At 41.7% G+C, this 16,304-nt stretch overlaps 1 protein-coding gene and 1 long non-coding RNA gene across 3 annotated transcripts in view; one reads left to right on the plus strand and one right to left on the minus strand.

The window, feature by feature from the left end:
• Positions 1 to 6,928: 6,928 nt before the first annotated feature.
• On the minus strand, positions 6,929 to 15,252 carry LOC310700671. The gene is made up of 2 exons (XR_014522693.1): positions 15,201 to 15,252; positions 6,929 to 7,462 (listed from the first exon to the last, which is right to left on the minus strand). It is a non-coding gene; the product is annotated as an uncharacterized lncRNA (long non-coding RNA).
• LOC310700384 (ABC-type organic anion transporter ABCA8-like) overlaps positions 14,868 to 16,304 on the plus strand; it is a 317,713-nt gene continuing 316,276 nt past the window's right edge. For both annotated transcript variants that reach the window (XR_014522589.1, XM_083489829.1), the window contains exon 1: positions 14,868 to 15,764. The gene's annotated coding sequence lies outside the window, so the exon portion shown is untranslated. The remainder of the gene's footprint in view (positions 15,765 to 16,304) is intronic.

The following is a 16,304-nucleotide window of genomic DNA, read 5'->3' on the forward strand; positions in this document are numbered from 1 at the left end:
ATTGCCCACTGAGGTCTAGAAAGTTTGGGGAGCCTTCTTCTGCGCTCTTCATAAAAACAAGCAGGTCCATTTGCCTTTTCGCAAACACGTTCCATTTCTGTGGCTTTTATGTTTTTCCTTATTGCTATTTTAGTGATGGTTGTCTTTATTATTTAATGATTTACTTTGGCATCTTTTTTCACCCAGCCCTTCAAACAAGTTCCCTGGGCAGCTTTCAAGGTCATAAAATACGGTCAAAATGGAAGAATATTGCCAAAGCAACCCACACTAGATAAAAGCAGCAAAATCTAAAAGCCGCAGAGAAGTCTGCAGCTGAGCTCTTTTTACTGTCTGTTTGCTAGCTTTTGTTTGTTTAGGCTCAGGGACAGCTTTGGGTTTCCAAATGTGTGGGTTCAAATCATCGCAGCCTTTTAAGATTTGTTATTGATTTTGGGTGTTGATTTGCTTTTGTTTAAACAGGTGAAGTTAGTACTATATAGATATGCTTCAAAAAAAGAGAGGGCTTATACAAACTCATGAGGGAAACATAGATGGAACTGAATTATCATGGATGTTGTCCCAGAAATTAATAAATAATGCCCATCTTTCTGTGAATCTGTCTTGCTGTTGACTATGTGATGTTATTCTCTGATATGTCAGTTTAGTCATTAGGGCAGCTTTCTGTACTTTCTGTAACCATTCTTTTAATGGCAAAGCTCATTTTTTCTTCCCAAAGCTGAGCAATGAGCCTGTTAACATACAACAAATTGTACATTGGCACTCCCACTCCTGTTTTCAGCACACACAAAGGGGTTACACTGAAGGTTTTAGAGATAATGTATCCTAGAATTTCCTGCACTATGCTGAGAACCACACTATCATTTTAATTTTAATTTTTACTCTGCTCCAGAAAATATGTAAATAATCTGCCCCTGATCACCTACATCTTGCTTAACTCATGAGGTGTAAGATGCCACTGACAGATTGTACAGAGTTCTTTTAGATTAGCAGTTATTCATCTTTTAGGTATTGTTTTTGAAATTTAAAGTCTGTTTTGTTTGTATTGTACTGAGGTTGTATTTTCTCAGACCCTTTCACCGCTTCTAGGGTTGCAACTGATCAAACGTGATGTCGGTGAGAAACATATATATTATGCTAATTCATTGCTTTGCATTCGCACTCGCCATTATACTTTTGAATTTTGTATTTTGATATGGTAGGTCAATATATAGTTGCCATTTATTCTGCAATGTGTTGAAGCAGCAGGTGTCTTAGGCAAATTAGTGAGATGATTGCTTGATTGTATGAGATTGCGCACCCATCGTTCAGCCAGCTAGTCAAGTGCAGCATCTTCTGAGCTATTGTACAGTGGTACCTCAGGTTACATACGCTTTAGGTTACAGACTCCGCTAACCCAGAAATAGTACCTCGGGTTAAGAACTTTGCTTCAGGATGAAAACAGAAATCATGCTCCGGCAGCGCGGCGGCAGCAGGAGGCCCCATTAGCTAAAGTGGTGCTTCAGGTTAAGAACAGTTTCAGGTTAAGAACAGACCTCCGGAACGAATTAAGTACTTAAACCGAGGTACCACTGTATATTATTACCTGCTTAGTTTACCCTTCACACCCCTCAAACTCATCTTTGTGAAGCTGTCACCAATGTGTAGGCAATGGCTATCTCAAATGTACACAATTCAGCTTAACTGCAACTTGAATACAGCTTACATTTCCAAATCAGATGGAAGCTGGTTTGAGGGGAAAGGGACCATTTCTCAAGAAACTACAGGATGTATATGGATTGTGGCTAGCGGCATGTGTGCATGGCTTCAAACACCAGTGGTGGGAGTGCACTGGAGCAAGAGTAAATTGTAATGTGTACACAGCCATATATATATATATATATATATATATATATATATATATATATATATATGCTTTCGTAGATTTTCACGGGTACAGGAATGCAGGTTTTGGTGTCTTCGGGTGTCTTCCCGTGTAAGAGTTGGGGTGTCTAGGCGACGTTTCGACGAGGTCTCACTCGTCATCTTCAGGCTGGTGCTTTCGGCTTCTTGTTACTGGAACAGAGCAGGATCTCAGTGTTTGAGTTCCTATAAATACTGTTGAGGGGGTGTGGTGTATAGCCTCCAACGTTCTGGGCAGAGAGGAAGTTCCCAGGTTAGTGTGCCTTTTCTTCTTTTGTTCCTTAATTACTTGAGGGATATCTTGAGTGATTTCTTGAGTGATATTCTGAGTACCACTTAGGTGGGTCATTAAGTGTGGATTAGTTGCTAAAGCTTTCGTGTCTTGACCTCTTGAGCTTGTGAAGAGTTTTTCTGAGAAGATGGCTGTACTGCACTTAGTTGTGCTCTGGCTTGGCTTCGTGTATAGGGGCGAGCTGTGGTTTTGTGCCCTGTGCCAGCCAGATCTGTGTAGGGATTGCAGGGGGGTGCAGCATCCGGAGGTGCCACTATGGTTTGGCTACTGGATGGTGTCTGTAATTTATCTGTGGAGAGGGTCTGGGTTTGGGTCTGGTGTGGTTGATTGGTGATGGCGTTCTGTGTGCCTCTGGTTCTGGTGTCGGTTTTTGTGGGGAGGGCTAATTTCCAGATGTCTGGCAGGCGGGACGTGTCGTCACGCTTGTTCATGTTGTGAGGGTGTTTCTCTATCTCGATGGCTTCCATGATTATTCTCTTGTGGTGATGTTCCATGTTAAAGAGCAATTTGGAATCTGCAAAATTAATTTCGTGTCCTGTTTCTTTCATGTGTTGGAAAAGAGAGGAAGTTTTTTCTTCTTTTTTGACGGCATTCTTGTGTTCTGCGATACGTGCATTTATTCGTCTGTTTGTTTGTCCAATGTACGTGGCTGGGCAGACTTTGCAGGGTATTTCATAGACCCCTTGGTTTTCCAACTGGATTTTATCTTTGGGGTTTCTGAGGATATTGGCTATTTTTTGGTTGGTGCAAAAGGCTGTTTTGATATTGTGTTTATGGAGGATTTTGCTAATTTTATCTGTAGTGCCCTTGATATAAGGAAGGAGGCTCCCTAGGACACACTATATACCGGAAAAAAACACACACCAACCGCTACTTACATGCACAATCACACCACCACCCTGCACAAATAAACTCCGTAGCCAAGACTCTCATCTCCAGAACCAAACGCCTGGCTGACAAAGACCACTTGACAACTGAGTTACAGAATCTCTCAAATGTGTTAATCGCCAATGGATACCAGCAAAATAGGGTTACGAAGCTAATCCAAAAAGAAACACCCCCCAAAAACCAAGACACAGAAGAAAACAATGGCATGGCCCTCCTTCCTTATATCAAGGGCACTACAGATAAAATTAGCAAAATCCTCCATAAACACAATATCAAAACAGCCTTTTGCACCAACCAAAAAATAGCCAATATCCTCAGAAACCCCAAAGATAAAATCCAGTTGGAAAACCAAGGGGTCTATGAAATACCCTGCAAAGTCTGCCCAGCCACGTACATTGGACAAACAAACAGACGAATAAATGCACGTATCGCAGAACACAAGAATGCCGTCAAAAAAGAAGAAAAAACTTCCTCTCTTTTCCAACACATGAAAGAAACAGGACACGAAATTAATTTTGCAGATTCCAAATTGCTCTTTAACATGGAACATCACCACAAGAGAATAATCATGGAAGCCATCGAGATAGAGAAACACCCTCACAACATGAACAAGCGTGACGACACGTCCCGCCTGCCAGACATCTGGAAATTAGCCCTCCCCACAAAAACCGACACCAGAACCAGAGGCACACAGAACGCCATCACCAATCAACCACACCAGACCCAAACCCAGACCCTCTCCACAGATAAATTACAGACACCATCCAGTAGCCAAACCATAGTGGCACCTCCGGATGCTGCACCCCCCTGCAATCCCTACACAGATCTGGCTGGCACAGGGCACAAAACCACAGCTCGCCCCTATACACGAAGCCAAGCCAGAGCACAACTAAGTGCAGTACAGCCATCTTCTCAGAAAAACTCTTCACAAGCTCAAGAGGTCAAGACACGAAAGCTTTAGCAACTAATCCACACTTAATGACCCACCTAAGTGGTACTCAGAATATCACTCAAGAAATCACTCAAGATATCCCTCAAGTAATTAAGGAACAAAAGAAGAAAAGGCACACTAACCTGGGAACTTCCTCTCTGCCCAGAACGTTGGAGGCTATACACCACACCCCCTCAACAGTATTTATAGGAACTCAAACACTGAGATCCTGCTCTGTTCCAGTAACAAGAAGCCGAAAGCACCAGCCTGAAGATGACGAGTGAGACCTCGTCGAAACGTCGCCTAGACACCCCAACTCTTACACGGGAAGACACCCGAAGACACCAAAACCTGCATATATATATATATATATATTATAATACCAGTATATATACCAGTATATATACCAGTATAATATATCTATATCAATATCAATATATACCAGTATAATATATCTATATCTATCTATCTATCTATCTATCTATCTATCTATCTATCTATCTATCTATCAACACACACACACACACACACACACACACACACACACACACAGTGTATATGGAAATGCAAGCCTTGCAATTTTAACATATCACCAGAAGGTGGCAGACTATGCGAACACATTAAAAATGCAGATTTTTGCTGAGGCTTTTATGCAAAATCTGCAACTCAGTTGTAAAAGAGCCAGTCTTACGTCTTAAAGATCACTTCTATCCTCCCAGGAACTAAGGAAAGAGAAATATCCCTCTGTGGTTTTTCTAGGAATCTGCATTACGTTGTGCAACATTTTTTTTTTTTTTAAGTACAAATGTGGCTACACAATAATGGTTTTCTTGTCAGAGGACAATAAACAAAGCTAGAAAAATTTAGGGGTTTTTTTTTGTGTGTGGAAGAGAACAAATTCGGTCCCACTGTGGAACATTCCGTTTCCATGGCTTTTTAGTTAGTAGAGCAAAGCTGCCTTCCTGATGACCTCCAAAAAATATTTCCTCCTCCTTTCCTGTATATTCACTTCTGTTCTCAGTTTCAGAAAGTTCTATTCAAAGGAAACTATTGTACAAACTTTTAGTTACTGGAATTCCACCCCCAACTGGACTGGAGTGAGGATTCAATTGTGTGCTAGTAAGGGCCAAATCCAGGATTAATTGGTTGAAGTGATCTGGAAGCAATTGGTTTGGTTTTGGCGTGTGTAACCTCAGATGAGTTGCAAAGCCCTTCCTTAGGTCTCATTCTTACTACACTTCCCTTAATGTTTTCAAAGTTAGTGAATGTGCTAAACGGTGTGTGTGTGTGTCTTTCCCCTACTTAAAAGTTTAAAGTGAGGTGTCTTTACACCTGTCTGCTTCTTATATCCCTTGTACAGTGGAACTTCAGTTCTTGAACGTCTCCGTTGACAAACGTTTCAGAACCCGATAACCCAGAAATAAATGCTTCTGTTTCCGAACGCGCCTTGGAAGTCAAACGGCTTACGCTGCGTGTTTTTCAATTTTCTGAATTGAATTTGTAGATGGCCCTTTGACCCTCAGTTTTCAAATATTTCAGAACTCGAATGGTCTTCCGGAACAGATTACGTTCGAGAACCGAGGTACCACTGTATTGCTAGATATTTTCCTGTAAGGTGAGATTCCTTTTCTTGCTGCTACTATTGCTGTTGTACCATGTTATCAATCTTCCCTACCCAGGAAGGCCGTACTCTCCAACATTCCTCAGATGAAAATACAGACTTTTCTCACTCCCCTGACCCCCCTCGACCCCCCCATTTTTGCAGAGCATTTCCTATCAAAAGGTCAAGTGCTACCACCTTCTTCTTCTTTGGCGATCACTCGTAGCCAAGTAAGTTTGTCTTCCATGAGCAAGGTTTTAACAGTGAGTCCGTAAGTGACTGTGGAGGCCAATTCTGGATCCACACATCCTTCCACAGTGGGGACCTAGGTTTCTGGGTGGGAGTTGATCACGGTGAAGGTTTGTCAAACGTGTCTTCTTCTTAGCGCGTTTCTCCCTTTTGTCCTGAGTTCGAGCATCTTCAGAGTTCATGACACCTTTAGTAAAGGCTGTTCCCCAACCAGAGCACTTGCAGGCCAGTGTTTCCCAATTGTCAATGTTTATACTACGTTCTTTTAGATTTGACTTGAGAGAGTCTCTAAACCTCTTTTGTTGACTGCCGGCATTACGCTTTCCATTTTAAAGTTTGGAATAGAGTAGTTGCTTTGGAAGACGATAATCAGGCATCTGCACAACACGACCGGTCCAGTGAAGTTGATGTTGAAGAATCATTGCTTTGACGCTGGTGATCTTTGCTTCTTCTAGTACACTGGCATTAGTCTGCCTGTCTTCCCAAGTGATATGTAAAAAATTTTGGAGACACCGTTGACGGAATCTTTCGAGGAGTTGGAGATGGCATTTATAAGTGGTCCATGTTTCACAAGCATACAGTTAGTTTGGTAGTACAATAGTTTTGTAAACATGCATTTTGTATGAACATCTATTGTGAAATAGATGTTAAATACATGTTAAATCTATGCTTAACATTTTACGCTGAAAGATCCTACCAGAGTTCAGCATTTTTCATGTCCTATAATGACACCACAAGCTCTCACACATTATTTAATGAAACTGAAACATGCTTAACTTTGGCCGTACAGTACTTCGTTTTGTTATTTTGTCTGCGGTTTACAGGGAACAGAAGACAAACTGATAATTCAGCAATTATTTGGGACTTCATTCATTCCTTTTCAAAGGGCAGTGGCTCCAATCCAGCTACTGTTAGTCTTCAGTGGCTTCAATGGAACTTAATTACATAGTTAGCAGCATTTAGCTGAATTAACACCAGAGATTTTGTTTAAACCGTCCCTGTCCCCCCCCCCCAGTGATTGTGCCCTCTCAAATATCATCGTGGTAAAAGAAAGCAGACGTTGGGTAGATTATTAGTTATAGAATCCACTTCTCATTTCATTTATTAGACTTATTAATCACTTGTTACACAAAGGTCTCCAAGAGACAGCAGAAAAGATACAGTACATAATACCTTATGAGGAGGGGAAGTGGGGGCAATAATATAATACACTAATACATTAATATCATACCCTCCAAAATTTATCTGATGAAAATAGGGATGTCCTATTCAACAACAACCACAATTTATTATTTATACCCCGTCCATATGACTGGGTTGCCCCAGCTACTCTGGGTGGTTTCCAACATGTATAAAAACATCATAAAACATTTTTTTAAAAAAAACCTTGCATAGACAGGGCTGCCTTCAGATGTCTTCTAAAGGTTGCATAGTTACTCATCTCCTTGGCTTGGGGGTTGCATAATTCCATACCCTCCAACATTTCTCCAACGAAAATCGGGATGTCCTAAGGAAAAGCAGGGCATTCCAGGGTCCAGTCAGAAACCAGGGCGGCTTCTGTAAATCCAGGACCATCCCTGGAAAATAGGGACACTTGGAGGATCTGTAATATTTTATATAATATAGTAACAGTCATTTCAAAACATACTCACATAATAAACAGAGCAATAATTTGTCCCCAAACCATTCACATCAAACCAACAATTCCCCCCCCTTTAGCCTTCCCACCCCACCCAGATGTCTGGTGCTGAGGCCAGATGTTCCAAATCAATGGTGGGTGGGCCCAGTGTCCTCCAGGGATGGTCGATCATCTCTCCTCTCCCTTCAGGGGGATCAGTAGCACAACAAAGCTGGAGGGTGGTTCTCCACCCATACTAGCAATCGATGAAAGAAACTTTTGTAATGATTCCAAATGACAAAACCTCTTCCTATCCAGCTGGTGTAAATTGGCAGCAATGTGAGATTTATATCCAGAGTTTGGAGTTGAGGACTGAACATTGTGCATCTCTGAAAACAAAACAAAAACCAGTCCCGAAACACCTCCATAGGGACAGAATAGATTTATAAATCAAAACAGGAAATGCTGAATTCCTGTCCCCACTCCCATGGTTGCGTAATTCCTCCTGAACACATGGCAGATGCCCTTAAATGGACTAGAGGACCGTTCTTACGTTCTTAAAACTAACATTGTCTTTGACGCACCATTTTCATCTGGGGATAAGGCCAGAGAAACGCTAACCATCAAGGAAATGGAGGTTGGGGTGGGAGGGGGAGAATGAATGGAAAACACTAATGCCAGGGATAAAACAGAGAGGTGGGAAAGCCAGTGTGGTGTAGTGGTTAAGAGCGGTAGACTTGTAATCTGGTGAACCAGGTTCGCTTCCCCGCTCCTCCACATGCAGCTGCTGGGTGACCTTGGGCTAGTCACACTTCTCTGAAGCCTCTCAGCCTCACTCACCTCACAGAGTGTTTGTTGTGGGGGAGGAAGGGAAAGGAGATTGTGAGCCGCTTTGAGACTCCTTAGGGTAGTGATAAAGTGGGATATCAAATCCAAATTCTTCTTCTTCTCTTCTTCAAAAGTGCACCAAACAAATATTGTTACAAACGTCTGCCCTTCGCTTTGCCGAGTGGTAGCAAGAGTTTCCAGTCACCCACACAGAGTCTGTGTTCCTTTGGAGAATGGATTCTCCTCCCCCCCCTTTAATCCTCACAACAACCCTTTGAGGTGGGGGGGGGAGAGAGAGAGAGAGAGAGAGAGAGAGAGAGAGAGAGAGAGAGAGACTGGCTTAAGTGAGCTTCATGCCCTAGTGGGGATTTGAACCCTAGTCTCTCCTAGGTCCTAGTAAAACGCTCTAACCAGTACACCACACTGCCTCACTTCCCTCCCCTTGTTTTATAGGAAGCTTGTTCTATTGTCCCAGCTTCAACCTCCACATAAAACAGCTCCGACTGAAGAACAAAATATTTATTGTATATCTATCTGACTGACCTATACTGCCCGTCTGGACTTCAAACAACAGGATGTTCCATAGAGGAGTTTTGTTTTGTTTGCCTTCTACTTTTCTCATCCTGTCCCAGAGCAACACCATATGGAGGTGGCTGGCTACTCTTTCTTCCCTCCACCCTTCTGGCTGAGGCAAGAAAAGAAAAAAGTTTTCAACTCGGTCATGAAAACCCCCCAAAACCTTCCACCCACAGCTCTAACTGAATGGCTATGTGCAGTATAAGGTTCTAATTTCATTTTTCCAGCAGTTTTCACCCATCTAAATGTTTATTGGATTATCACTTTCAACAGCCCTATATTATAATGAATATTTGATTCAAGAACCACAATCAGAGAGTTTATAAAGATGTTACTACAGGGTCAGGTTGACTTGACATCTGAAGAGGTTCTAACAACTTTGGAAGAAAGAAGAGGCCTGCTTTCTTTTAGTATTTTTAGGTTAGAGGAGCAAGTTTTAATTCATAAACACACCTCTTTAAGAAAAGAGAAAAAGTGTGAAATTTTGTTCACCAGTCATATAGATAAAGGCACCCTTGCGAAATTTTATGATCAAGCTTAGATCAGATTCCAGACGCATACATGAAAAAAAAATGGGAGAAAGAATTATCAGGTGTAATACTGAGGGAAGAATGGAAATTGTCAGGGAACTGCCATCAGTGCCGGAGGGAGAGAGCAAAATCCAGAGGGATTCCAGAGAGCGTCCCGAGATTGGGAGAGGCAGCCCATCTTCTGGGGAAGAGAATTAGCATAGCACCAGTGGAGAAGGGGGGCAGATGGGGGAAGCGTTGAGGCGGTCCCATGACTCCTTGCCGGGGACCAGCGGGGAGAGTAGGGGTCCTCTGCTGCCTACGCCCTCCTTGCTCAGAAGGCTTTCGCGTAGAGAGAGTAGGAGGAGACTAGGCGTCAAAGAGCTTCTTTGCTGGAAGAAGTTTAAGAAACGCCCACTGACGGATTCTGCCAGCGATTGAGACAGCCACGGGTGAGTGGCTGTCCGGACAGAAAAGGTTCACTCAGGCAACCCAACCAGGTGTTTGCACCGGCTTACGCACGAGCAACCCCTAGAACCATTACAGAAATGTATTTGGGACAATATCCCGTTTAAACTGATGGCAGAAAATTCAAAGGAAAATTGTTGTAAGACTCTCTAAAAATGCTAAATGTGATCTAATATGCAGGCTTAGAGTTTAAACTTGCTGGAGATGTGGTTCAGTCAAAGCTGATTTTATACACATCTTTTGGAACTGTCTCAAAGTATGAGCCTTTACAAAATCTGTGCAGACTAATATGTCAGGATGTCTCATGAACTTTAGAACCTAAAGTTTTCTTGCTTGGTTATCTGAAGGATATTATTTTGGAAAATGATTTAGAAATAGTAATCAATCATACAACAGCTGCAAAACGAATGATTGCTAAGAAGTGGGGGGAAAGTATATCCCTTTACAGAATCTGAGTGGATAGAGAAAAATATGGTCTTATTGTAACACTGATTAAGTTAACATATTAGAAAAGAATATGCAGAAACCAACCCAATAAGCATATGGAAAAACACTACAATTCCATGTAATGTTCTGGAATAACATGCTTAATGATGATGTTGAACCTTAAAGAGTGGAACAGGATCAAAGATAAAGAACTTGGAGAAGTGAAAAAATGCACTAGGAGCAGGAAGGAAGAAATGGTCAGGGGTAAAAAAAAGGAAAAGGAAATTATTGTGAGTAATTGATGCATATTATTAGCTTTGTGTACCTTGACACATATTATACAGACAAACCTTGGTTGTCGAATGTAATCCATTCCGGAAGACTGTTCGACTTCCGAAATGTTCGACAACTGAGGATCAAAGGGCGGTCAGCAAAGGCAATGGAGAGAACAAGAAAGAAAGAAAGAACTCCCCAGAAGCTGTTTGGCTTCCGAAAATCGTTCAGAAACCAGAGCAGTTACTTCCGGGTTTTCAGCATTCCAGAGAAAAAACATACAATAACGGAGGCATTTGGGAACCGAGCTTTGACTGTACCTGTGACCATTTACCGGTAATTAGATGGAATACTGAAAGGTAAAACCAGTGCTTTTTTCTGGGGGTATGCAGGGGTACGCATACCTGTAAATGTTTTGTGAATTTAAGTTTGGCCTCATTGAGGAGCAGTATATCAACATGAGTAGGAAAATGAGAGTACCCCATAACATATTTTTAAAGAAAAAAAGCACTGGGTAAAACCATCTCTTTTCATTTTCTTTGCTGGATAAAAACTCACTCTCAGTTGTGGGTCTCAGGACTCTTTCCTTTTGCATATTGGTGTGGATTAGCTCTGGTGAACATTTCTCTGCATTGTGTTCTGTTTGCTCTTGTGCTTCGGCAATGGTTTCCTCTGTTAGCCATTGTGGGACCTCCTGGAAATACCACCTTATTTTATTTTTATTTTTTTATTTTGTAAGTACAGTGGTACCTCGGGTTAATTACTTAATTTGTTCTGGAGGTCCGTTCTTAACCTGAAACTGTTCTTAACCTGAAGCACCACTTTACCTAATGGGGCCTCCTGCTGCTGCCGCGCCGCCAGAGCACAATTTCTGTTCTCGTCCTGAAGCAAAGTTCTTAACCTGAAGCACTATTTCTGGGTTAGCGGAGTCTGTAACCTGAAGCATATGTAACCTGAAGCGTAATGTAACCTGAGGTACCACTGTATGATTATTTTCCTGCAGTAAAGGAGTGGATTCCTGGATTGGTTAGCCCTCCCACTCATTCCACTTGGCACTGTAGCATTACACCATTCTTAATATTCTTTCTTTCAAATTGTATCTTGCTAAAAATTCTTTTTAATAGAAACGCATTTTGGCACAAATTGAAAGATTGACTGATTAATAAGTAAAAAAAATTTGATGGTAAGATGGTGCCCACCACAAAAGCTATACAGTGGTACCTCTGGATGCGAATGGGATCCGTTCCGGAGCCCCATTCGCATCCAGAGCAGAACGTGACCCGCATCTGTGTGGGTTGTGATTCGCCGCTTCTGTGCATGTGCGTGACATAATTTTGAGCGTTTGTGCATGCACGAGCGGTGAAACCAGGAAGTAACGCATTCCGTTACTTCTGGGTCGCCGAGGAGCGTAACCTGAAAACGCTAAACCTGAAGCGACTTTAACCCGAGGTATTACTGTAGTGGGAGATCTGAGGCCCTAAAAATGTTGCTGGACTACAACTCCCATCATCCCTGACCACCGGCTTGGCTGAAGGGAACTAGAGTCCAACAAGGTCTGGAGGGCTTCTTTCATCGTCCCAGCACTGACCGTGATATGTGAACAAAATTCTGCCAATAAGTGAATAACAAGATGTTTATTGTGTGTTTTTCTGACCTATACTGCCTGGACTTCCAACAGCTGGATGTTCCCTACAAGACTTTTAAAAGAAGTGGGTTTTTTTTGGAACTTATCCTGTCCCAGAGCAACACTGTGTTGCTGGCTGGCTATTCTTTCCTTCCTCCACCCTTTTGGGCTGAGGTAATCCTTCAAAATTGCTTAGTGTTTTCAACTCTTTTTGAAAGAAAGCTTCCATCCGCTGCTCTTCTGCCCAGTTTAAGGTTTCTAATGTCTTTTCCCTGCAGTCCCCCCCCCCACCTTAAACTGCAAACATTTCTTGGCAGGTTGCCTCTGTGGTCAAGTCTAGATTAATGTTGTTTGTGGAGATTTGCCTTGACAATGTTTACACACGTTCACTATAAGCAAACTTACACACCAATGAAATATTTCAATAGATATTGCGCAGCAGACATTATCAAACAGTAAAAGAAAACCAATAGACTTTTAATGATGAAATCCATCTTACCCACAAGAAGTTTCCTGTTTACTCCAGTGGACGGGGGACACATTTAATCACCCCGTTTCCCCCTGCCACGCTGCTGCTGCGGTCAGCTGCATTTCCTGGGGGGGGGGAAACCCCAATGTGGAAAATGCAACCGGACTACACTGCAGGGTTGTCAAAAGCTCCTTCCCTTGCCCCCCAGCTCCCCTCATCCATCCAACCACATGAAAGTGCCCATTTTTTTCACTGCCCAACAAGATTTGTATCACCACACAGGTATATATTAGAGTCTTAGTCCCTCCCTGTAACAAATTCTTTCAGATGCTATGATAAAATGGGAACAAGATATAGGCCACACAATTGAATTGGATAACTGGAAAGAACTATGGACAAAGAATATAAAATTTACGGGTTGTTACTTAATGAGAGAAAATCTCATGAAAACGTAATACAGGGTGGTATTGGACCCCTGTAAGGCTGGCAAAAATTAATAAAACTTATAACAAGAAATGTTGGAGGTGCAAAAATCAAGTAGGAACCTTTTACCGTATGTGGTGGGCGTGCCCAGAGATTAGAAAGTTCTGGGACACGACCTATGAGGAGATGAAAAAGTTATTAAAAATTACATTCAACAAAAAACCGGAATAATTTCTTTTGGGAATTTTGACAAACAATATCCCTAAAAAGAAAACAAGACTATTTCTTTATGTAGCATGTAGTGGCTAAGTATTGGAAGGAAGATCATATACCCACCAAAAAAGAATGGTTGTGTAAACTGTGTGAGTACTTGGAACTCGCGAAGCTGACAGATATAAGATATAAGTATAACAAGATAGTTAAAAAAGAATGGGATTATCTAAATAACTACTTGATGAAGCAAGGTTCATCAGCTAAGATCTGGCTGTGTTTAGAATAACGCCGCAAAGGAAAAAACTCCCTGATACCAAGATGAGGGATTTACTGAAATACAGACAGGTAGACTTTAATTAGAAATAATGAACTGTTATGAAGTTGGCGGAAGTTGACAACAACTATGTTTCTTTTTTTTGGGGAAATGTTTAGTTTATTGAAGAATGAACTAATGTTGTTTTATGTAGGCTTCCTTTTTTCTTTTCTTTCTAAGATTTAAATGTACTTACAAAAAGGCATATATTTATATCTCTTACTTCTTTCTTCCTTTCTGGAGTTTCTGCTTTTATTCTTTTCTTTTTTTGCTCTCTCAACATAAGTCTTTTTTGTTTGTTTAAGTTTGTGAGTTTTGATTTATGTATATGTGCAATACAATACAATCAGAGCTGTTCCGACTGGCCTTTGGTTTGGACTCAGTCTGACCCTTATGTTTCCCTCCCCTTATGGTTTTGATCTATGGGCTGCTTTTAAAACGGAACGGGTGCGAGTGCCTGCGGAATTTTAAGGGAGTGTCTTATATTCAGGTATTCTCTCTCTCTCTCTCCCCCCCCGAATTTTAAAGGTGCCGCTTATATTCAGGTACGGCTTATATTCAGGCCAATACGGTAATAAATGACTAGGAAACAAACCTTCAACCACACAACTGGATTTTCTAACAGCGCTTTGCTCCAGATGGAAGGCAGGGTGATGGCAGCAAAACTAAATCTTGGAAATAAAAAGAGGAGTAGAATCAGTCCCCCCCCCTTTGGGGGACAGTTAAGATCTATTGGTACATGACAAATCTGCCCTAGGTGCATATCTTGCTGGTGAGCCAGTGTGGTGTAGTGGTTAAGAGCGGTGGACTCATAATATGGTGAACCGGGTTCGCATCTCCGCTCCTCCACATGCAGCTGCTGGGTGACCTTGGGCCAGTCACACTTCTCTGATGTCTCTCAGCCTCACTCACCTCACAGGAGGAAGGGAAAGGAGATTGTTAGCGGCTTTGAGACTCCTTCGGGTAGTGATAAAGCGGGATAACAAATCCAAACTCTTTTTCTTCTCCTCCTCCTTACTACAGATATGGTAAGTGAAGTGTTAAGAACTGGTAGGCTGTTGCTCATTGTGGAATAATTTACTGCCAGTTACCACTAGAGGCCAGCTGATACTAAGTGCAGTGAGACCCACATCTGGATCTCGAGTTGCTTTTACCCAGCACAATCAGAAACAGCCCAGGAAAGAGACAGAGCCCATATATAGCTCTCTCAGGAAAAGCAATGCTAATTTGTGATTCTGGGTGTGTGTTTATTATCCCACTAACTCTGAATGAAGATTTCTTACTGCCTGATAGGAATCACAAGGAATATGTTATTTCCCCCCTACAGAAGGGAGGACCTAATAACCTCAAGTAGTACTCTAGATCAAACAATAACTCAGTTTTGTGGGTCTGCCAGGTAAGGTAGCTAGGTGAAAAAGAGCCCAATTAAGTTACACCTGCCCAAACTGCTTCTTATTAAAAGTGCAGAAGCCCTCTTTCTGATGTGACCACTCTGGTAGTGGATTGTGGAATAATTGCTTTATGCTGATTGATTTTAAACTTGGATATCACAATGCACTGAACCCTGCTCTCCCATGGTGATCAAGGAGTTCATTATTTACCTGGTTCCTCTGTCTCTGCTCTGCTGTTTACTTATGCTCCTTATATCATTGAGTGGTGGTAGTCTAAAATGACGTTCTTTCCAGTTATACCAAACACAAGCCATGCTTTGGGAATCTGAGACCTCTTACTGCTCAGAAATTGGAGTGCACTTAAAAGTACTCTCCCACGTTGCAATACATTGCTCCTTTTCAATTTGCTGCAGGCAGAATATATTTACAAAGCTGTTTGCCTGTGCAAAACTCTGGGGCACAGTTTTCCATCAGCGGTCCAGCTGTATCAAGAATGATTAAGTCTTGTCAGAACAAAGAAATCTCTTCAACTGTCCTGGGAGAAGATTTTCGAGGGGAGGAACTACTGGAGGACAAAAACACGAAGTTGTTGTGAATGGCCATTGCTTTTTCTGGCTGCATTTATGGACTGGAAAGAGAAAAGGCACAAAGAAGAAGAAAAAGTAGTTGGAGGCTTTAGAAATCATATTCTCGACAAAGAAAATACCTTGCTGTTATTATGCAGTTTTCTTTGAATCCTTTGCTGAAGTTTTAGCCTAAATTGATTCCTTTAAGGTAAGCTTTTCAATGTTGCTTTCTCTTTGCCTCAATGTATTTTCTTGCCATTAATACCTGATGAAGCCTAGTTATTTGGGAGCAAAAAGGGAAAGAGGGGAGAATTGCTACTGAATGAATGCAAACTCACTTACTCAAAGTGCTTGGATATCAACTGATAAGTGATCTAGATATTTGAACCTATGTACCTAAACTCTGCCAGCTCATCTTGACTCATTTGTGGATTAACATTGCAGTCCTATATGCTTGTTTGGGAGTAACTCTCCTTAAACTTGGTGAGTCTTAGTTTTGAGTAAATCTGCATAGGATCGGACTTGCCAACTATCTGAAATCCTCTGCAGAGTTTGATTGGTATGCCTGTGATTTGATTTATTTAGGTCAGTCTAAAATAAATGTCTTCCTGTTGCAGCAATATCCTGACCTAGAATTTTCTTTTACCCATAGAAATATTTTAACACAATTTTGTTGTTAAAGCACTTGAGCCGTAAAACCATGGGAAAGCTAGCTTTGAAACTGCAAATGCTAAGAGTTTTACCATCC

Source organism: Podarcis liolepis, assembly GCF_965112155.1.
Source record: "Podarcis liolepis genome assembly, chromosome: 2".
Classification (NCBI taxonomy): Eukaryota; Metazoa; Chordata; class Lepidosauria; order Squamata; family Lacertidae; genus Podarcis; species Podarcis liolepis.